Source organism: Zea mays, chromosome 7 (assembly GCF_902167145.1).
Source record: "Zea mays cultivar B73 chromosome 7, Zm-B73-REFERENCE-NAM-5.0, whole genome shotgun sequence".
NCBI lineage: Eukaryota > Viridiplantae > Streptophyta > Magnoliopsida > Poales > Poaceae > Zea > Zea mays.
In genome coordinates, this window is record NC_050102.1 from 40,186,871 (window position 1) to 40,210,626 (window position 23,756).

The 23,756-nt window shown below is 43.8% G+C and overlaps 1 pseudogene; it reads left to right on the forward strand.

The window, feature by feature from the left end:
* The first annotated feature begins 6,059 nt into the window (after positions 1-6,059).
* On the forward strand, positions 6,060-23,391 carry LOC103633837 (WAT1-related protein At5g64700-like; annotated as a pseudogene).
* Positions 23,392-23,756: the final 365 nt, after the last annotated feature.

Genomic DNA, 23,756 nt, shown 5'->3' on the forward strand with positions numbered 1-23,756 from the left:
TTAGGAAGGACTAGTGAATAGATGGGGAAAATCTATGTGAAGCTCTTCTTCTCTCCCAAGTTGCTTCATCTTCTTCATGGTGACTCCATTGCACTTTGCACATCTTTATCACCTTATTTCTCGTGACACGAGTCAAAGTGTCCAGAATCTTGATAGGGTACTCAGCATAGGTCAGATCATCTTGAACACTTAGGTCCTCCATTAGTAGTTGCTCCTCAGGTACCCTGAGGCACTTCTTTAGTTGGGACACGTGAAAGACATCATGTACATCTGACAGATGATCGGGTAGTTCTAGTTGATATGCAACTTCTCCCACTCGCTTTAAAATCAAGAAAGGTCCAATAAAGCGAGGGGACAACTTCCCTTTAACTTTAAATCTTCTCATACCTCGGATCGGTGACACCTTCAAATACACGTGATCATCCTCCTTAAACTCCAGTAGTCTTCTCCGGGAATCATCATAGCTCTTTTGCCTTGATTGTGCAATTCTCAAATTCTCCCTTATCATTCGAACTTGTTCTTCTGCCTCTTGAATAAGTTCAGGTCCAAAGAACTGTCTTTCTCCAGTTTGATCCCAATACAGTGGTGTCCAGCACTTTCTGCCATACAGAGCCTCAAACGGTGACATCTTCAAACTGGCCTGGTAACTATTATTATATGAGAACTCAGCATAAGGTAGACTCTTGTCCCAACTACTACCATGTTGATGGGCACAAGCTCTCAACACGTCCTCCAATACATGATTAGTCCTTTCAGTATGTCCATCAGTCTGAGGATGGTAGGTTGAACTGAAATTCAACTTTGTATCCAAGCTCTCATGCAACTTCTTCCAAAACTGAGAAGTAAACTGTGATCCTCGATCAGACACGATCTTCTTAGGCACTCTATGTAGACAAACTATCTGAGTCATATACAATTCTGCTAGCTTGGCTCCCGTGTAATTAGTCCTTACAGGTATGAAATGAGCCACCTTTGTCAACCTGTCCACAATCACCCAAATAGAATCGTATCCTGCTGGAGTGCGGGGTAATCCAACAATGAAATCCATACCAATTTCTTCCCATTTCCACTCGGGTATCTTCAATGGGTGCAATAGTCCAGCTGGTCTTTGATGTTCGGCCTTAACTCTTTGAAACACATCACACTTAGCCACAGGAGCAGCAACATCTCTTTTCAGTCCATACCACCAATACTTTTGCTTCAAATCTTGATACATCTTAGTGCTACCAGGGTGGATAGAGTAATCAGAATCATGAGCTTCTTTCAATATAGTCTCACGAAGGCTATCAATCTCTGGAACACATATCCGATCCTTGAACCACATAGTACCTTGTTCATCCTCCGTGAATTCCGGGCCTCTACCTTCCGTAGTCAGATCCTTTATCTCTTGAATTTTTGCATCACCCACTTGACCTTTACGAATTTCTTGCTCCAAGGTAGGTTCCAACTCAATGGTAACTCCTTCACTGTGAGTAACAACTCCCAAGTTGAGCCTCTCAAAATCTTTTGCTAATTCATTGGGTACCTGGACAACAAAAGCGGAGTGAACATGCTCCTTTCGACTCAAGGCATCTGCAACCAAATTTGCCTTGCCTGGGTGGTAGTGAATCTCCAAATCATAATCTTAATAAGCTCCAACCAACGGTGTTGCCTAAGGTTGAGATCCTTCTGAGTGAATATGTACTTCAAACTCTTATGATCCGTGTATACTTGGCACTTGGTTCCCATAATGTAATGTCTCCATATCTTAAGTGCGTGCACAAACGCTGCCAGTTCCAAATCATGAGTGGGGTAGTTCAATTCATGTTTCCGCAACTGACGAGATGCATAGGCGATCACGTGTCCTTCTTGCATAAGCACACATCCCAATCCTTGGCCACATGCATCACAATAAATGTCAAATCCTTTCTGTAGATCTGGCATAACCAACACCGGTGGTGACATCAATCTTTCCTTTAATTGATCAAAGTTTTCTTGGTACTTCTCGTCCCACTTAAATTCTCTTCCTTTCTCTAGAAGCGAGGTCATAGGCTTGGCAATCTTAGAAAATCCTTTGATAAATCTCCGATAATATCCTGCAAGCCCCAAGAAACTCCGAATCTCAGTCACGATAGTGGGCACGCTCCATTCCATTATCTCCTTCACTTTAGCAGGATCCACTACTATTCCTCCATTAGAAATAATATGACCAAGGAATGGCACCTTGTCAATTCAAAACTCGCACTTGTTGAACTTGGCATAGAGTTGATTATCTCGCAGCTTCTGTAGCACCAATGTCAGGTGTTCCTCATGATCACTTTCACTCTTAGAATAGATAAGAATATCGTCGATAAATACTACGACGAATCTGTCCAAATACTCCATAAACACCTTATTAATCAAATTCATAAAATAAGTTGGTGGATTAGTTAATCCAAACGACATAACAGTGAACTCATATAATCCATATCGGGTTGAGAAAGCCGTCTTGGGAATATCCGATGGTCTAATCTTCATTTGATGGTATCTCGATCGGAGATCAATCTTCGAGAATACCCTAGCATCTCTCATCCGATCAAATAAATCCTCAATGCGGGGTAACGGGTACTTGTTCTTCACGGTAACATCATTAAGGGACCTATAATCTACACACATCCGCTGTTATCCATCCTTCTTCTGTACAAACAGAACCGGTGCTCCCCAAGGTGAGGAACTCGGATGAATGTACTCAGCCTCTTGTAATTCTGTTAATTGCTTCTTCAGTTCCTTTAACTCTTCTACAGACATCCTGTATGGCCGTTTGAAAGTAGGGATAGTCCCAGGTAAGGGATCAATGACCAACTCAACATCCATATCTGGTGGCACCCCTAATAACTCCTCTGGAAAGACATCCGGAAAATCTCTAACCGCACGGATGTTGTCACCCACAAACTTCTCATCTTCTAAGAATGTTGTTAGACTGATGGTGGTAGTTACTGCAACTTCAACTTCAAATCTTTGTCCTTTGGAACTGGTGAGTTCTACGGTTCCCTTAGCACAGTGTATATACTGCCTTTGCCTTTCTTAACCATGACATACCAAGGATCACGTCTATAGTGCTCTCTTCTAACACTATAGGGATAGCCCATCGGGGTTAGAAATACAACGTAAGAAAGGAAGAATTGTAGACAAGGCGAGTAATTACGAGAATGTTACTGCGGGGGATTTATTAGTTAAGTAGATTAGTGTGTTATCCACTAAAGCTAATACATTACCTTATGGTGGAACATGCTAAGATGCCCAACTATACTATTTCAATCAATCAAAGAAGCAAATCAAGCATTTATCATCAGAACAACCAACCAACTTTTTTTTAAAAAAAAGAAAATAGTTTTCATTTTTGTCTTAGGTCTCCTATCTCTGAAAAAGTTCATAATTGTAGGATTCCAAGGTGTGAAATCCATCTTGTCTTAGAGTAGCAAAGATAAGAGTGATCAGAGTATGACAGCAAAAGGTGAGACGGGATCAAGATAAGATAAGTATAAAATGAATTAGAGTAAGGTGAGTACGTAAGGGTTGTCCATTTCTATCTAGGTTTCGTCCTACAGTCAACATTTCCTCTGATACCACTTCTGTCACATCCGGTTTTAAGGAACAAAGCCGGGTGCATCTCATACATGCGCCAAGAAGACAACATATACAATAACAGAGTGTATAGAGATAAATGTCATAAAACATCAGAGTATTTATTACATAGCGGAAGTCTTACAAAATAAAAGATGAAAATAGCAGGAACTAAAATATATCCTTGGCGCAAGAAAGCTGACTGGGAAACGCCACCTAGATCAAGTCGAAAGCCTCGGTGTTAGGCGGCTCCTCTTCTACCACATGTTCTTCTCCTGTGGGGGGGTGTGAGACAGCAAGAGTGAGCTCACACATGTTCATCGCTCAACAAGTTGTGGGGAATAATGTGGCATGAACTCACCAAAGGTGGGAGTTCATGAAGTGTAAGGCTGATCAATGAAATAAAGGCTGAAGCTGAGCATTGCTTTTAGAAGTTGGTCAAAATTTTATTAGCAGTTACTAAGTGTAAGTGAATACCGAACCTTAGAAATAATAAATAAAAGTAATAGTAAAATAGTCCCAGATGCAATGAAATGACAAATTAAGTTTAAGTTCCATAGATTAATCATGTGAGTGTCCGAGCCGCTCATGACCGTGAGCACGGCTAGTATACTAGTTTTACACTCTGCAGAGGTTGCACATCTTTACCCACAAGTCGTGTTACCCATTTGCCACGGAGTTGATCAGACTCCATGCACCTCTACCAAGGAAGCGAGGCAGGGTACCACTACGAGGCCTTTACAAAGTTCCACTAGCTTCAGAAAAACCGCTACAGTTTATAGGAAGCTCCAGTGCAGGAATCCCTCGCCTGACCGCCATAGCAGCAAAATCAACCCAAGGACCGCCCTACACTGACCACTCCCCTACTGCCCTTGCCCCTTTCGGGTAAGGTAGTCATCCACTAGCTTTCCTAGTTAATCAGCCAAGGGCGTCCCATTAAACCCTTGTGGTAGCACTGTTTTCCCGGGTGGTTCTCCATGTTCCCATTAACATAATGATCTTATCATGAACAGTAAATAATAAACAGTTAATAAAAAGTATAACAATGAATGATGAATATCTTTATACCCAAAGCCATATAAAGCAATAGCATGTACTACCCAAAAATTTAGTAGTGAAACCAGTGGTGAAACAAGGTATAAAGATAGTCAAAATCTAGGGTATCCTATTGGGTCCCATCAAAATTAACTTATGCAGATCATTATGATTAATAAGAACATGACTAGGTAAAAGAAGTGATCAAGGGCACAACTTGCCTTCCACGAGCTCCTGCTCAGCAGTCTCTACCAGCTGAACCCCGGAATCTTTTGTTGCTTGCTCGTCTACTCGCATCAACACAATACATACATAATATAGCAAGAATTAACATTACACCAAACATGTAAATAAAATACACAGTAATAATCTAGACACTAAAATGAGATCATAGGAACTGGAATCATTAAATTTAGAGTTATGGATTTTAAGTTATGAATTTTCCAAGGTTTTACGTATTTAATACAAGATTAAGTGATAGATAAATTTTTAATGTGTCTTTCATGTCAAAACAGTGGCACTAATGGATAGACAATAATATTATAGAAATTTAGGAACTGGAATGAACTAATTTGGAGTTCATATGGATTTTCTACAAATTAAACAAGTTTCTACAATTAAATTTGTACTAAAAACTATTTTCTAAACTATTTTCCTGATTTTATCAACTATCTGGACTGCGCACAGATTTCTGGGAAGTGCAGGGGCTAACGTGAAAGAATTCCCCAAACTCATCGCACTATTCCTATGGACGGCGGGTTATTTTAATGAAAATCTGAGGGCTCTTTAACAAATAGTACCCGCGAAGGGGTATGGTGAGTTCTGGGCCGTCGGATGTGAAACACACGGCCTAGATTAGGCTATGCTGCTTCCAAACCAGACGTCCCCGCAACCGTTGGATTATAGATCTACGGCTCCGAGACAAAGTCTACCTATCCAACCGAGACCACCCGATTAACATCCAGCGGTCACGAACCCTTCCGCGAATCGGTACATAGCAGTCTAATCTCCACCGCAGCAAAAGGATCCGACGGCTGCAAACCGTCTTCCCCAATCGAGACCCGCGCATGGCGTCGTCGCCCTTCACGCACGGCGGAGCCTGCGCCGGTGCACACCAATTTCACGCCCCAACGCTCCCCGTTCTCAATCCGGCCATGATTCACGACAGGGGAAGTGACTTAAACATGGTGGGACTACGTACCGCAACTGGGAGGTGATGGAGAGGGGTCGACCACGGGCGACAGCGATATGCGGCGGAGAAACCGATTCCGGTGAGGAATTCCCCCAATTCCAGCCGATGTTCTCGCACCAAATTGCCCACCCGCGCACGACCAGAGCCGCGACCACCCGATCCGACCGTAAACGCAGCCGGAGTGGCAGTCACCGGCGATGTTCCACGCGGCGGCTCAACACTTCCCACCCGCAGATGCCTGGACGACGCAATGGCGCTGGGTGATTCTCGGGTGTCGTGGAGCGAAAGGGAAGTGGAGCCCGCGGCAGGGTACGGGGCCAGGTCTTATTAGCCGCAACGCGAAGATCACGGGCGGAGGCTCATCCACGCGGTGGATCCAGTCAACGGGGCGAGTTCCGCGCCTTCGTTTGCGGAACAGAGGATGGGGACGCGCCAGACAGACGGGTCCCACCGAGCGGTGACTAAACGTCGTGCGTGGGAGGGACTAAGCCGAGGGCCCGGTCAACCAGCGAGCGCGCGCGCAGGTGAAGAGGTCGTTTGGGCCGCGCAGAAGGAAATGGTAAGTGGGCCGAATAGGGCGTTTGCGGCCCAGTTAGGTTCTTTTCCCATTTTCTTTTGTTTTTATTTTCTGTTTTCTTTTATTTACAATTCTTTTGAATCCAAATTTTGAATGAAATCTCAAGTGCAAATTTAAACTCATTTGAACTATGCATATTGGTCATACCAAATTATGAGGATGTTATTTAATTATTATATTATTTTATATTGGATATTATTTCCTTCTTTCCTCTAATCTTCTTCTCGGTATTATTTTATATTTGTTCATATTACTATTGTTTTAAATGCACAAACAAAAATCCAAGATTATGCAATGGATTATTTTTGTCTTGGTGGAGTTTTACTCATTTTTAAAATCATGATCAGGCACATGTGATGATAGATAGAGATGCACACGCATACATGATGATACTTTCTCCTTTTTGATTTTTCTTACAAAGTGGGTATTACAGAACCCCAGCCTCGCCCCAGCCCCTGGACCGCTTCCCGTGAAGCCGTGAAGCTTCTCCAAGCCTGAGTCGAGGCATTGCCTCACTGGAGAGGCGGATTCACCCTCGCCGGACTTCGGTCACCCGCCGCCGCACGTGAACCGAGCTAACCAGTAAGTCATTTTCCAATTCCTTGCACCCACATCTTCCCTAGCACCCAGTGAAGCTCTCTGACCTGTTCAATTGACCTATCGCGCCCTGGTTAGGCCAGACTCCTCGTCGCCGGCCAGCATCTCCGCTTGCGCACGTGGACCGACCGACTCCGACCATCCCCGACGGCGACCCGCACATCGCTGTGATCCTCGAGACCTCCCCTATGCCCTCGACCACCTCACCGGAGCAGCCTCGCCGCCAGTAAGCCCCTCCACCCCTTTCTTCCTCCGTGGCCACTGTTCCATTAGGGAAGGACCGCGGGTTCGATTTCCAGAAACCCTAGGGGGTTTTCTGCAGAGCCGTAGACTCATGTGAATAGTGCACCGAGGACATGTCTTTAATTCCTTTAAGATCTTTCGCTAGGGACCCCAGCGCAAAACTATTTTCCCTTTATCTAATTCTAGTTAATCTTTTTAAAATTCAGCAGAGAACTTAGGAAATTTATATCTTGAGTTATACTCAACCAAATTTAACCAAACCCATTTTGCTGAATTCAAAATATTCTGGACTATCAATTAAAAATAATGAACCATATGCTTTCTGTTTTGAATTTTTTAGTTTGAAATTGATTAAGGGAAATGACCAAACCTTATTAAATTATTGAAAACTAGTTATGCTTCTGTGCTGAACTTAAGAAAATTTGTAGATGTTCAAATCCCATTTAGACACTGTTTAAAAATAGTGAGCACCCCAGTATTGGAAATTTAAGTAGGATTATCCATTAAAAGCCATTTTGCCCAAAACTTAAGAAACTTAGAGAGGTATTAGAAAGTAATGAACAATGAATGCAATTATTTTTCCTAACCTACTTAAGTAACACAGAACCTAGGAAATATAAAGGAACCCCTAGTCCAGAGCAAATTCTAGAATAAATGTTTTATTAGGCACTGATCAACTAGAAAAACAATTATTAGAATTATGAAAACAATTTCAAAATTGTTAATAAAAATTCAGAACTTGTAACCCCTAGAACCCCACTACAAAAATGATAAACACCTCAGACCATCATTTTAAGTAGGGTAAACAAATAAAACTTGATATTAAGCCATATTTCAATCAAGTCATAAGTAAGCCAAAAAGTGTGCAACATTGGGCAAATAAAATTTTACTAGATCAATAATGAAATAGGCCACCAGATAAAAATGCAAAACTCAATTGAAAGCTAAAAATAATACTCATTGCCAATACTTCATGAAAAGGCCATTTAATCTAAATAATTCCTACCACCCATCCTTTAAGCAAAAAATTGCCAAATTTTAGAATGATCGCTCTTACACAAAGAAGAAGATAGGAAAAATTAGAAATCTATTGTTTGATATTTTTCAAATATAGTGGTAGTAGAAAGCACCCCTTTGGCTAGAAACTTTAGAAAATCATAGCAAAATAACTAATAAGTAATAATGGCTAGAAACTTATACAAAGTCATTTTATAACCCCTAAATGCCAGCAAAAATATGTCTTAAAGAATAACCCTCTGTTAAAAAGGAGTTGTAGTTCAAAACACCCACTCTGCCCTAATAATTGATAATTTTATACAAAGAAAACCACTTACCTTTTAAACCCCAAATTTTGAGACAGAAACTTATACACCAGTAAGAAGCCACCGTAATGTTTGCAGAATTTTTAGAAATTTATTAAGTTGACTTGTAGTTCAGACCCACCTTAAAGGCATAAAAGGAAAAGAAGGAAAGAAGGGAAAAATAAACCTCGCTCCGATAAGTTCAACTAGAAATCTTATTAAATTCTCATTAAGACATTAAAAGGAAATCAGTGGAACACCAAAATGAACTTACCACTAAGCTTAACTAAGCTTGACCCTGAATTGCTAAGTGTACCACCAAAATCTTCGAGTAGCAAGATTAAACCCTACCTTATTAAAATGATCATTCACCATCAAAGTTTAATTGCTAAATTGCATATCATATCATGCATGTATCTTACTCATTGCATTCATTAGATTGCAATCTCGCTGACGGTGAGTACGTGCTCATCCCCGAGCAAGAAGTTGTCCACGAGGAGGACCAGGAGCAAGCTGCCGAGACTGCCATCGAGGATCTCCCCGCAGCCCCAGCAATTGAAGGCAAGCCCCGGTTTTATGCATAATCGTATATATATATATATATATATATATATATATATATATATATATATATATATGCTACTTTACTACACTTATTGTTTGTAGGTTTGTAATGTGCACTTAAGTGTAGGAGTTACTTGAAAACCCTAGTTGCATGAACTTAAGATTCCTTTTTGAGATGGATACTAGTATGCTAGGTCAAGTAGCTGCTATGCTAAATCAGGATCTCGGTAGAAGTCGAGTGATTTTTCTAGCACTCGCGCGAGGTCAGGAATTGATTGTATTCATCTTGATAACGGGATCTATGATGGTCTATGGACTTGGATCCAGGGAGGATGCCTTGTCCATGAGACGGGAAAATGAATTAAGGATTAATGTGTGGATACCTGAGTCAAGCGTTTGAACGTACTAAACACATGTCGGGAAATATGGTAACCGGTAAACCTAGTACCTGAGTGAAGTCGGGCGCGGACTTTATCCCTCACTTGTCCTGAGACTGGGTCTCCCATGCTAGCTATGGTGGGTACAAGTGCGGTCACTGCACGACAGTAGCCGGGGACAGTGGAGCATTGTATGCCAAGGCGGTGAGCCCTGGCCGCGAACGGGGAATTGATGGGGACGGTTGATGTGTGTGGGGACAGAGTGCCCTGACATGTCGTGTGTTTAGGTTTACCTTGCAAGGTTAAAACTCGATTCGAATCGTCTGCTTCTCGCAGCTAATGAGACTGCTTGACCCCTTGTACTACATTGAGTAAGAAGTGAAATGAGGTTTACACAAGATAACATGTTGTTTGCACTAAATGCTTGTTACCATGTATGCTTAGAAGGAGCAAACTTAGCTAAGGTAATGATGCTAGAAATTGAAAAGCTAAAAATTGATTTTAGACTCAGCTAGTGCTTTTGGCAAACCAAACCCCTCAGCCAAACAGCTGCATGGTCTAGAGGTAGAGGAGTAGATTCCTCACATTGGGTAAGTCTAGCTGAGTATTAGTATACTCAGCCTTGCTTGTGGCATAATTTTTTGCAGGTACGCTTCAGGATATGGTTGATAGTGTGACTTAGCCTACCACCCTGCCACCGGGTTGGACGGTCGAGTGGGATGCTGCTCCGACAGGAGAGGAGCAAGAGGAGTAGTGGGCTAGGCCTTGCCCATTTCCTCACTACCAACGACATCGATTATCCGTTGCATTTTATTTTATGAACTTTTACCAGCTAACTGAAAAACTCTGATTTATGTAATAACTCCAGTACATTAATTTGAGGTTTTCCTGTTTTATTGTATTTTCTTCTGTGACTCACGTTCGAGTGAGTACGTGGTATTTGATCCTGGTTAAGTGGCTTTATCAGACTAGATCTGAGGGACTGACGGGTTATTCCGATTTAAGTGTGTTGTTGCCTCTGAGGCGTGACTTAGGCACTTAAGCTGGATATATTTAGGCGATTCTGCCACAGCTGGTATCGGAGCAAATACCACCACAGAGAAGGACAATAAACCACGAATACCAATTTTCAAAATCTAAAACTTGCTTAGAAACTGATAAGAATCGTCAGGACTAGACCGCTAGACCTAGGACGAAAGTCCTTAGGGATAGAGGGAGAAATAAGTGGCTAAGTAAGTAGGCCCTGTGGGCCAGTATGTAGCTTTTTAAAAGGATGCCCTAGAAGCACCCTTTTATTTCGGAGAAGGAGACGTTATTTTCAGCATACATGCATTATAAAAATTGAAGGATTAAGAATTAAAAAAGTAAAAGTTCAAGCTAACCCACTTCCTTTTAAACCATCCAGGCTCTTTATTTTCTTCCTTCCACCATAATCTTTACCATCTGATCCCCTTCCGCAGATGAATTCATCCACCCCTGCCAGTGGAGGAGACACTCGTTTCAGCTCTGACTTCTATTCTCACGATGGTTTTCCTTCCATCTTATGGGAAGTGCTTGACTCCGCTGGTTACCCTACGCCCCCTTTGTACACGGTGCAGTTGTACGAGGAGCATCGGGGACCATGTTGCCGAGTCTAGCTGACCTTGGAGGCTCATCCCCTTCAGCCGGGTTGGTGTTCTCTTGACTCCGAGATGATTGGATTCAGGACGAACGACACCACTGAAGCGACAGCGATGAAGGCCCTGACAACTTTCTGTGGCTACCACCCCCTAGAGATGGTAATGCACCCCTTGGGACTCTTCCCTGCTGAGAAGAAGGATGACTCCATGTGGTGTAACCATGTGAGCCATGTGAAAGATGTGTGGGCAATGTATCCTGACTTGGTTGGGAGGGTCACTGTTCAGTGCATGAGTGCGTTGTACCGCATTCAGGCCCTGCAGAGCGACGCTATGGCACATCTTGCTAACATCGCTCAAACCACCAAGCTCACCCTCGACAGCCGAGAAGACTTTGTGGTCGACTTGTCCTCTGAGTTGGTGGAGAAGGACCTACAGGTAGAAAGGCTGAGCCAGCGCATCACCACCTTGGAGCAGCAGGTGGAGATCCGAGACAACACTATTGATGTCTTGAAGAACCAGCTCCACGATGTGCAGCGGGAACTCGAAGAAGCTAATGACCACCTGGACATGCACCACTTGGAGATGGAGGCAAATAAGGCCGGAAGCGAGGGAGAAGAGGCTCTCGAGGAGTTAGGACTAGCCCCTGGTGCCAATGGGACTACCTCTGCAATGCCCCCTTCACCCGCATCCAGTGTCGCTTCCACCGCTCAGGGTTGATCAGTCATCTTGACGTCTTAGAGGATAGAAACCTACGCGAGCTTAGTTAATGCCAGATTTTGGAGTAGGCTTACGAGTACTTTCCCCTAATTAATGTAACCCTTGACAACTTTTGAGATCTGTGGGATGTTGTAACCATGTTATCTTCATTCAAACTTAATGTTATGATTATGGTAATTTTCCTTCCATATGAGATAATAGCATGTCGTTCGAACTTGTGATTTGGGATAATATTGGTGACAATCTCTGTTTTCAGATGGCAGCTAGGCAGCGTCGTGGGCATAACGAGCAAGTTCCCCCGCCACCTCCTCCAGCTCCCACAGTGCAGGAGCTTATGGCCTAGTAGAATGAGATTCTGTGATAGCTCTTGCAGCACCAGCCCCACCCCCAGCAGCATGGTGGAGGCTAGCAGCAGCGACCTTCGGCAGCGGCAACCTACTAGGAGTTCCTAAGCACGCAACCACCCTTGTTCACCAAGGCAGAGGATCCGTTGGATGCCGATGTGTGGCTCCGCGTTGTTGAGTCCAAGTTTCCCCTCCTCACGGGAGACTTCCCCGATGAGACCAAGGCTCGCTTCGCCACACAGCAGCTTCGTGGCCCTGCTCAGACTTGGTGGGACCACTTCTGTGCTATGCTCCCCACTGATCGTGAAGTGTCTTGGGAGGAATTCAAGATTGCTTTCAGAGGGCACCATATCCTAGCCGGAATTCTTAATTGCAAGCTGAATGAATTTCTGGCACTCAATCAAGGAACCCGCACGGTATTGCAGTACGCTCAGGCCTTCAATGACCTGTGCCAGTATGCAGGTTATCATGCTGATTCTGACGGAAGAAGAGAGACCGCTTCCACAGGGGTCTCAACACCAAGCTGCGGGAACGTCTCAACACTGTCTGTGCTGATAGCTTCAATGAGTTGGTCAACCTGGCCATCTCCCAGGAGGACTGCATTGTAGCTCACTGGGCAGAGAAGAAGAGAAAGGCACCGATGGCAACACCATCCGCTCAGGCCCAGAGGTTCAGGATTGTTTCTCATAATCAGAGCAGGGGATTTCAATAGCAGGCAGGCAGATGGGTGATCAGGCCACCTCAGCAGCAGCAGCCGGCACCCACTTGTTTTCCAGCTCCCGCTCCCAGGAACAATCAGCCTCTGCAACAGCAGCAGTTCCGCCAGGGCAATGGGAACAAGTGCTTCACTTGTGGCAATGTGGGCCACTATGCCAAGAATTGCCCAAGAAATCAGCAGAGGCAGATGCCAGCACCAAATCAAGACAAGGGAAGAAAGCAGAAGGTGCAAGTCAGGCAAGGGAAGCTCAACTTCACTACTCTGGAGGAGTTACCTGAGGAAGCCCCCATTATGACTGGTATCTTTTCAGTTTTTAATCAACCTGCTTTAATTCTGTTTGATTCTGGTGCATCTCATAGTTTCATTAGCCAGAAGTTCAGTGCTAAATGTCAATTGCCTTTCTGTCATGCAAAAGGGTCATTCATAATAGCCACACCTGGGGGTAAAACTGTAACCAACCAATTAATCCGGAGTGTGCCTATTCAACTGGGAAGCCACATTATCAAAACCACCCTTCTTGTTTTGGGTTTGGAAAATGTGGATATTATTCTGGGCACTAATTGGATGACCCTACACCAAGTAGTGCTTGATGTAGCCAGCCGCATCGTGGAAGTCAATTCCCCGATCTGTGGGAGTTTCACCTTGTTTCTGCCCCGTCAAGACTCTACTCAGTCGTGTGCTTTTGCATTGACGGAGTTACCTCTGATGAAGATTCTAGTGGTCTGTGAGTATGCAGATGTCTTCCCTGATGAATTGCCAGGAATGCCACTAGACCGGGACATCGAATTCGCCATCAAGTTGCAACCGGGAACGACACCTATTTCCAAGAGGCCTTACTGGATGCCACCCGCTGAATTGGCAGAATTGAAGAAGCAATTGCAAGACTTCCTGGACAAAGGTTTTATCTGCCCAAGTACTTCGCCTTGAGGATGTCCAGCCTTGTTTGTAAAGAAGAAGGATGAAAGCTTGAGGCTATGCATAGATTACCGCCCACTTAACGCGGTGACTATCAAGAACAAGTATCCTTTACCTCGTATTGATGTTCTTTTTGATCAATTGGTCGGAGCCAAAGTGTTTTCCAAGATAGACATTTGCTCCGGCTATCATCAGATCAAGATACAAGCAAGCGATATTCTGAACTCTACTTTCTCAACCAGATATGGGCTATATGAATTCTTGGTGATGTCATTTGGGCTGACTAATGCACCAGCATATTTAATGTATCTGATGAAATCTATTTTGATGCCTGAATTGGACAAATTCGTAGTGGTTTTCATCGATGATATCTTGGTGTACTCGAAGAACGAAGAAGGACATGTCGGGCATTTGCATGTAGTGCTTCAACGTCTGCGAGAGCACCATCTTTATGCCAAATTGTCAAAGTGTGATTTTTGGCTAAAGGAGATTAAATTCTTGGGTCACACTATCTCTCAGGTAGGTATAGCTGTTGATCTTGATAAGGTGCAAGAGGTGATGAACTGGAAGCCACCAACGACTGTCCATCAGATTCGAAGTTTTCTAGGATTGTCTGGTTATTACCGAAGATTCATTCCGGATTTCTCTTGGATTGCAAAGCCCATAACTGAGCTGTTGAAGAAAGAAGCCAAATTTGTTTGGGTCAGAAGTACGAAGATGCCTTTCATGGATTAAGGCAACATCTGACCACAACACCGGTGTTAGCGCAACCCGACAGCAGCAAGCCATTTGATGTGTATTGTGATGCCTCTGGCACTGGACTAGGTTGTGTCTTGATGCAAGACAACCGAGTCATTGCTTATGCATCGAGAGCACTCAGGCCTCATGAGCAAAACTATCCCACTCATGATTTGGAGTTAGCAGTCGTGGTTCATGCATTAAAAATGTGGAGGCACTATTTGATGGAAACCCACTACAACATCTTCACTGATCATAAGAGCCTTAAGTATATCTTTACTCAGGTTGATCTCAACATGAGGCAGAGAAGATGGCTAGAGCTGATCAAGGACTATGACCTGGAGGTACATTATCACCCAGGAAAAGCCAATGTGGTAGTAGATGCCTTGAGTAGGAAGTTGCAATGCAACTGTGTCAGGATGGATTCTCGCAATGACACCTTGTGTGATGAGTTGAGCAAGATGAAGATTGAAGTAATTCCTTCTGGTGCTTTGTCTCACATTTCCGTTGAGCCAGCTTTGCAAGACCAGATCATCATGGCCCAGCTCAGTGACAAGGGAGTACAGATTATCAAGGAGAACCTCCATCAGAAGACTGAGAAGTATAAATGTTTCCGCCAAGATGGGAAGGGTATATTGTGGTTTGAAGGCAGATTGGTAGTTCCTAAAAATAAGGGTCTCAAGAAGAGAATCTTGGATGAGGCCCATCTCTCCAAATTCTCCATGCATCCAGGGAGCACCAAAATGTACCATGATTTGAAGCCCTTGTATTGGTGGACCAAAATAAAGAGGGAGATAGCCCAATATGTATCAGAATGTGACACCTGTCAGAGGATAAAGGCAAGCCACTTGAAATCAGCTAGAGCTTTGCAACCCCTGTCTATACCTTCGTGGAAATGGGATGACATCAGCATGGATTTCATTGTGGGTCTGCCCAACACCTCTCGTCATCATGATTTGATTTGGGTTATTGTGGACCGACTGACGAAAGTGGCACATTTTCTCCCAGTGCACACCACTGATAAGGCTCAAAAGTATGTAGAGTTGTACATTGATCGAATCGTGTGTTTGCACGGATTGCCCCGGACCATTGTATCTGACCGAGGAGCCCCTTTTGTTGCCAGATTTTGGGAACAACTGCAAGAGTCTTTGGGAACCAAGCTAATCAGAAGTTCAGCTTACCACCCACAGACTGATGGTCAGACCGAGAGGGTAAATCAAATTCTTGAAGATATGCTGAGGGCTTGTGCAATCGATTGTGGCAAGAACTAGGATAAGCACCTCTCCTTGGCAGAGTTTGCTTATAACAACAGTTATCAATCCAACCTAAAGATGGCACCCTTTGAATCTCTCTATGGAAGAAGGTGTAGAACATCCCTCAATTGGTCTCAGCCTGGAGAAAGAGAAGTTTTCGGACCTGACTTAGTGACTGAAGCCGAAAGGAAGATCCAACTAATCAGGAAGAATCTAGAAGTTGCTCAGGCCAGGCAGAAGAGTTACCATGATAAGAGGAGGAAACCTCTCCAGTTTGAGGTGGGAAATTTCGTATATTTGAAGGTATCACCCACCAAGGGAGTGCAGAGATTCGGAATCAAAGGCAAGTTAGCCCCTCATTACATCGGACCTTATGAGATCATAGAAGCATGTGGACCCGTGGCATACAAATTGAAGTTACCTCCAAAACTGTCTGCCATCCACAATGTGTTCCATGTATCCCAGCTGAAGAAGTGTGTATTGCCGACCGAGATCATAGCAGAACCAGAATTGGAGATAGAGCCAAATCTATCGTACCAGGAGTACCCTTCCAAGGTTCTGGATTGCAAAGAAAGATCAACTCGGGCTAAATCGATCAAAATGTATAAGATCCAATGGAGTAATCACTCAGAGGAAGAGGCTACTTGGGAGACTGAGGAACTCCTGCGTTCCAATTTCCCTGATTGCCTACCAAAGAAAGTTGGTAAGTAATCATGCCCAACCCCCTCCTCCTGCCTTTTGAATCTAAATTTCAGAAAAATGATCTTAAAATCAGAATGAAGTAATTATAAAACTAAAGTTAAAAAGGACTTCCTTCTGAAATTGCAAAGAGAATGGCATTCGAAGAGCAGATGCCCTAATAAATAAAGCACCTACTTCATGTAAGTCTCACCCTTCGCTTCACCCCGGGAGGACTCCAACCCAAATCTCGGGACGAGATTCCTTTAAGGGGGGAAGGCTGTGACACCCCAGTGTCACTTAGGGTTTCTTCCTTAAGCTAACCCAAGCCATTATCACATGTAAACCAAATGAAGGGATGAACATCAAAGATTAAGAACAAAGGTTTAAAGTGTGAGTCTTTTTCATCTTAAGAAACTCTCCTTAATCATGTCATGAATCTTAAGGTAAGAAAACCTCTCAAACCCTAATTAATCCTAAGTAAACCATTTAAGCATATAAAGGGCGTTTGGGAGAAGACTTGGGAGAAAAATACAAATTTTGGTAAAAACCAAATTACAAAATTTTAGTTCACTAATTAACCAACAAGTATAGTAAGGAAGTTTTGCCATTTGAACTTTTCAAAATCCCCAAATCAGCTCCTAAACTAATGCACTTGGGGGAAATTTAGAAATTCAGAAATCTGAATTTGAGCCCCTTTCCAAAGATCAACCGCGTTCTCTGTTTTTCAAAACTCAAATCAAGCAAGTCCAAATATCAAAGTGGCGCCAAATTCCCTTGAACACACCGTGGCAAAGTTTGGAGACCTCTCTTCACTGTTTGACACGATCTTGACATGGTTTTACCTCGAGACTCGACCTTGTGACACTGCCACCTTTGTGACACGACAACTCTATGTACACAGCCCCAAACCGCTCGACTTCCACACATAAACGACAAAGCTCTATCGGAGGAGCAAATCTTGTGCAGTGATCATGCCCAAATACGCGAAGATCAAACCTATGAGTGCTTGAACTCGGGCAGACGCAAAGAGCCACGTGTTTGTTCGCTTGCCTGACCGGCCGAGCGCGGACTGGTCGCGGCAGCGCGTGCCCCGCGCGTGGTCGCCTCGCCCCGCGCGTCTGCACCTCGCCCTCGCCTATAAATGCCTCCAGAGGCCTTAGCCATTGGCAGTCACACACCTAGAGCCTCGCCCGAGCCAGAGATCGCCGAAGCTCGCCCTGAAAAGCAAGCACCACCGCCCGCCATCACTGCCCGAGTACGACCGTCTTGGCCAGCCCCTTCGGTTGAACCCCAGCCTCACCCCAGCCCTTGGACCACTTCCCCGTGAAGCCGTGAAGCTTCTCCAAGCCTGAGCCGAGGCATTGCCTCACCGGAGAGGCGGATTCACCCTTGTCGGACTTCAGTCACCCACCGCCGCACGTGAACTGAGCTAACTAGTAAGTCATTTTCCAATTCCTTGCACCCACATCTTCCCTAGCACCCAGTGAAGCTCTCTGACCCGTTCAATTGACCTATTGTGCACTGGTTAGGCTGGACTCGTCACCGCCGGTGAGCATCTCCGCCTGCGCACGTGGATCGGCCGACTCCGACCATCCCCGATGGCGACCCGCACATCGATGTGATCCTCAAGACCTCCCCTACGCCCTCGACCACCTCACCGGAGCAGCCTCGCCGCCGGTAAGCCCCTCCGCCCCTTTCTTCCTCACTACACCAAAATCATACACTTCCTACGGTTTTTTAACTTCCTACAGCTTTTATAACAAACCGTAGGAAATAAATAACTTCCGAGAGGCAACTGGTAGCTCTAGGAAATAAACATAACTTCCTACGGTATTTTATAAAAGCTGTCGGAAGTTAAAAAACCGTAGGAAATTAGCTAACTTCTTACGGCCTCCTCTAGGAAGTTAGGTTTCAGCTGTTGACCAGTCAAACGAAAAGCTAACTTCCTACGACTGACTCTAGGAAGTTAGCTTTCCTATGGCCCCCTCTAGGAAGTTAGGTTTCAGTTGTTGACCAGTCAAACGAAAAGCTAACTTCCTACGGCCTCCTCTAGGAAGTTAGATTTTAGCTTTTGACCAGTCAAACGAAAAGCTTACTTCCTACGACCGGCTCTAGGAAGTTACTTAACATCCTAGAGTAAATGTACAAACTCTAGGAAGTTACGTAACTTCCTACGGCTTTACTCTAGGAAGTTATTTTTTATTTTAAACCTCTTCCCAACCTTATCTCTTCTCTCACCTTTCTCAACCCGTCTCTCTCGCATCTGTCTCTTCCATTGGAGCCGCCCGCCACTAGCCGCCCCCGCCGTCCACGAAACCGGTCGCCCCTGCCGCGCATGCCCGTGCCCGCCCCCGTCCCTGGCCCCGTCCGCCGCGGACGCCCCTGCCCGCCCCCGCCCCCGTCCCTGGCCCCGTCCGCCGCGGACGCCCCCGCCCTGGCCCCGTCTGCCACGGTCGCCGCCACTCCGGCCTCGTCCGCCGCGGCCGCCCCCGACTCCGGCCCCGCCCCCGCCCCCGCCGGACTTGAGTGGGCAACGCCAGCGTGGGGAGACGATACAGATCTACTGCGTGGCCATCATCATACAACTGATCTACACTGGCATGTTCGTGATATCCAAGGCTGCTTTGAACCAGGGAGTACGTGTTCATCTTCTATCGCCAGGAAGTTGGCTCCCTCATCTTGCTGCCTATAGCTCTTCTACAAAGGTATGTGGCAATCATCTTTGTATCGCCAGCAGGCAGCAATAAACTGTCCGATTAATTCAGATCTGTTTACCTGTGGAAATTGCCTTTCAGGATTACGGTAGGGGTGAACCTGTACCACGTGAGCCTCAAGTTCACCACTACAACGGTGGCATCTACGGCAGACGGCTCGCTCCCGGCCAGCACCTTCTTCCTGGCGGTGCTTTTGAGGTTTTTATCATCGATATCATAGCCTGCCACCTCGATCTTCAATGCAGCCATCACTTTTTTTTCTTGGCACAGTGCTTAGGTGAGCCAGCAGGCTAATTAATAGTTCTGCTAGCTATAACATCAATCTGTCTGGCCAAGCAAGCTATGTTTATAGTAATATTTGTATTTTTAAGTAAGTTCAATAGGTTTATAAAATGTTGATACACATAAGAGTCTTGCAGAGCAGGGATGAAAATAGTATGTTAATTTATTAACACCAGGATTGAAATAATGTTGCTTAATTAATTACCAGGATGGAGAGAGTGAAGCTGAGGAGCACTTCAGGCATAGCCAAGGTCGTCGGCGTAGTGCTCTGCCTGGCGGAAGTCGTCACCATCGCCTTGTAAACCGGCCCGTCCGTGAGCCCTATCAACCACCACCGTGCCTTCGCCTCTCAAGACCCGGCCAGCACCGAAACCTGTTGTAGTTCCCAGGGGGTATGGATCAAATGGACATTGCTCATGGTGGTAAATGATGCTGTTTGAGACTTCCATGTTATTGTGTTCTGATACTTAGACTTTTATTATGACTATGTATGAGATATTGTCTCTTATTAGTACTGGATGATGAGATGTGTCTTATTATGACTATGGATGGCTTTTGTGATGTAATTGATTAGACTATGGATGAGACTTTTGCGATGTAATTGATGAGACTATGGATTTAAATATTGTTATGTGATTGTGTGTGAGATGTTTTATGTGAAAAATATGTTGTGCTATATAGCTGTTGATATATTTGTTATGTTGTGGAATGTGGAGTAAAATAAAAGTAAACAACATTTATAATGCTGGTCAAATTAACTTCCTAGAGGCTTATTAAGCCGTAGGAAGTTAGCCAGCTACCTTTTTAGGGGCTACAGTCAGCCGTAGGAAGTTAGTCGTAGGAAGTTAGTCAGCTGACAACGCTGACGGCGTGAAGCTACTAACTTCCGAGAATCTACTAACTTCCGAGAGGCTTTTTTGGCTGTAGGAAGTTAGCTAACTTCCTAGAGGGCTCTAGGAAGTTAAGCTAACTTCCGACAAAAAATTTTCGAGAGCCAAACTTCCGACGGGATGGCTTAACTTCCGAGAGTTTAGCTAACTTCCTAGAGTTTAGGCCTAACTTCCTAGGGTTTAGGCTCTAGGAAGTTTACTATTTTGGTGTAGTGCCTCCGCGGCCACTGTTCCATTAGGGAAGGACCGCGAGTTCGATTTCTAGAAATCCTAGGGGGTTTTCTGCAGAGCCGTAGACTCATGTGAATAGTGCACCGAGGACCTGTCTGTAATTCCTTTAAGGCCTTTCGCCAGGGACCCCAGCGCAAAACTGTTTTCCCTTTATCTAATTCTAATTAATCTTTTTTAAAATTCAGCAGAGAACTTAGGAAATTTATATCTTGAGTTATACTCAACCAAATTTAACCAAACCAATTTTGCTGAATTCAAAATATTATGGACTATCAATTAAAAATAATGAACCCTATGCTTTCTATTTTGCATTTTTGAGTTTGAAATTGATTAAGGGAAATGATCAAACCTTATTAAATTTGTAGATGTTCAAACCCCATTTAGACACTGTTTAAAAATAGTGAGCACCCCAGTATTGGAAATTTAAGTAGGATTATCGATTAAAAACCATTTTGCCCAAAACTTAAGAAAATCATAGAGGTATTAGAAAGTAATAAACAGTGAATGCAATTATTTTTCCTAGCCTACTTAAGTAACAGAGAACCTAGGAAAAATAAAGGGACCCCTAGTCCAGAGCAAATTATAGAAGAAAAGTTTTATTAGGCACCAATCAACTAGAAAAACAATTATTAGAATTATGAAAACAATTTCGCAATTGTTAATAAAAATCCAGTGGACTTGTAACCCCTAGAACCCCACTACAAAAATGATAAACATCTCAGTCCATCATTTTAAGTAGGGTAAACAAATAAAACTTGATATTAAGCCATATTTCAATTAAATCATAAGTAAGCCAAAAAGTGTGCAACAGTGGGCAAATAAAATTTTAGTAGATCAATAATGAAATAGGCCACTAGAGAAAAATGCAAAACCCAATTGAAAGCTACAAAATAATACTCATTGTCAATACTTTATGAAAAAGGCCATTTAATCCAAAAAATTCCTACCACCCTTCCCTCAAGCAAAAAGTTGCCAAATTTTAGAATAATTGCTCTTACACAAAGAAGAAGATAGGAAAAATTAGAAATTTGTTGTTTGATATTTTTCAATTATAGTGGTAGTAGAAAGCACCCCTTTGGCTAGAAACTTTACAAAATCATAAAAAAATAATAAATAAGTATTAATGGCTAGAAACTTATACAAAGTCATCTTATAACCCCTAAATGCCAGCAAAAATATGTCTTAAAGAATAACCCTCTGTTAAAAAGGAGTTGTAGTTCAAAACACCCTCTCTGCCCTAATAATTGATAATTTTATACAGAGAAAACCACTTACCTTTTAAACCCCAAATCTTGAGACAGAAACTTATACACCAATAAAAAGCCACTGTAATTTTTGCAGAATTTTTGGAAATTTATTAAGTTGACTTGTAGTTCAAACCCACCTTAAAGGCATAAAAGGAATAGAAGGAAAGAAGGGAAAAATAAACCTCGCCCCCAATAAATTCAAATAGAAACCTTATTAAATTCTCACTAAGACATTAAAAGAAAATCAGTGGAACACCAAAATGAACTTACCACTTATCTTAACTAAGCTTGACCCTAAATTGCTAAGTGTACCACCAAAATCTTCGAGTAGCAAGATTAAGCCCTACCTTATTAAAATGATCATTCACCATCAAAGTTTAATTGCTAAATTGCATATCATATCATGCATGTATCTTACTCATTGCATTCATTAGATTGCAATCTCGCTGACGAAGAGTACGTGCTCATCCCCGAGCAAGAAGTTGTCCATGAGGAGGACCAGGAGCAAGCTCCCGAGACTGCCATCGAGGATGTCCACGCAGCCCCAGCAATTGAAGGCAAGCCCCGGTTTTATGCATAACCGTATCTATATATGCTACTTTACTACACTTATTGTTTGTAGGTTTGTAATGTGCACTTAAGTGTAGGAGTTGCTTGAAAACCCTAGTTGCATGAACTTAGGATTCCTTTTTGAGATGGATACTAGTATGCTAGGTCGAGTAGCTGCTATGCTAAATCAAGATCTCGGTAGAAGTCGAGTGATGTTTCTAGCACTCGCGCGAGGTCAGGAATTGATTGTATTCATCTTGATAACGGGATCTATGATGGTATATGGACTTGGATCCAGGGAGGATGCCTTGTCCATGAGACGGGAAAAGGAATTAAGGATTAATGTGTGGATACCTGAGTCAAGCGTTTGAACGTACTAAACACATGTCGGGAAATATGGTAACCGGTAAACCTAGTACCTGAGTGAAGCCGGGCACGGACTTTATCCCTCACTTGTCCTGAGACTGGGTCTCCCATGCTAGCTATGGTGGGTACAAGTGTGGTCACTGCACGGCGGTAGGCGGGGTCAGTGGAGCATTGTATGCCAAGGCGGTGAGCCCTGGCCGCGAACGGGGAATCGATGGGGACGGTTGACGTGTGTGGGAATGGAGTGCCCTGACATGTCGTGTGTTTAGATTTACCTTGCAAGGTTAAAACTCGATTCGAATCGTCTGCTTCTCGCAGCTAATGAAACTGCTTGACCCCTTGTACTACATTGAGTTAGAAGTGAAATGAGGTTTACACAAGATAACTTGTTGTTTGCACTAAATGCTTGTTACCATGTATGCTTAGAAGGAGCAAACTTAGATAAGGTAATAATGCTAGAAATTGAAAAGCTAAAAATTGATTTTAGACTCAGCTAGTGCTTTTGGCAAACCAAACCCCTCAGCCAAACAGTTGCATGGTCTAGAGGTAGAGGAGTAGATTTCTCACACCGGGTAAGTCTAGTTGAGTATTAGTATACTCAGCCTTGCTTGTGGCATAATTTTTTGTAGGTATGCTTCAGGATATGGTTGATAGTGTGACTTGGTCTACCACCCTGGCACCGGGTTGGACGGTCGAGTGGGATGCTGCTCCGACAGGAGAGGAGCAAGAGGAGTAGTGGGCTAGGCCTTGCCCATTTCCTCACTACCAACGGCATCGATTATCCGCTGCATTTTATTTTATGAACTTTTACCAGCTACATGAAAAACTCTGATTTATGTAATAACTCCAGTACTTTAATTTGAGGTTTTTTCTGTTTTATTATATTTTCTTCTGTGACTCACCTTCGAGTGAGTACGTGGTATTTGATCCTGGTTAAGTGGCTTTATCAGACTAGATCTGAGGGACTGATGGGTTATTCTGATTTAAGTGTGTTGCTGCCCTGAGGCGTGACTTAGGCACTTAA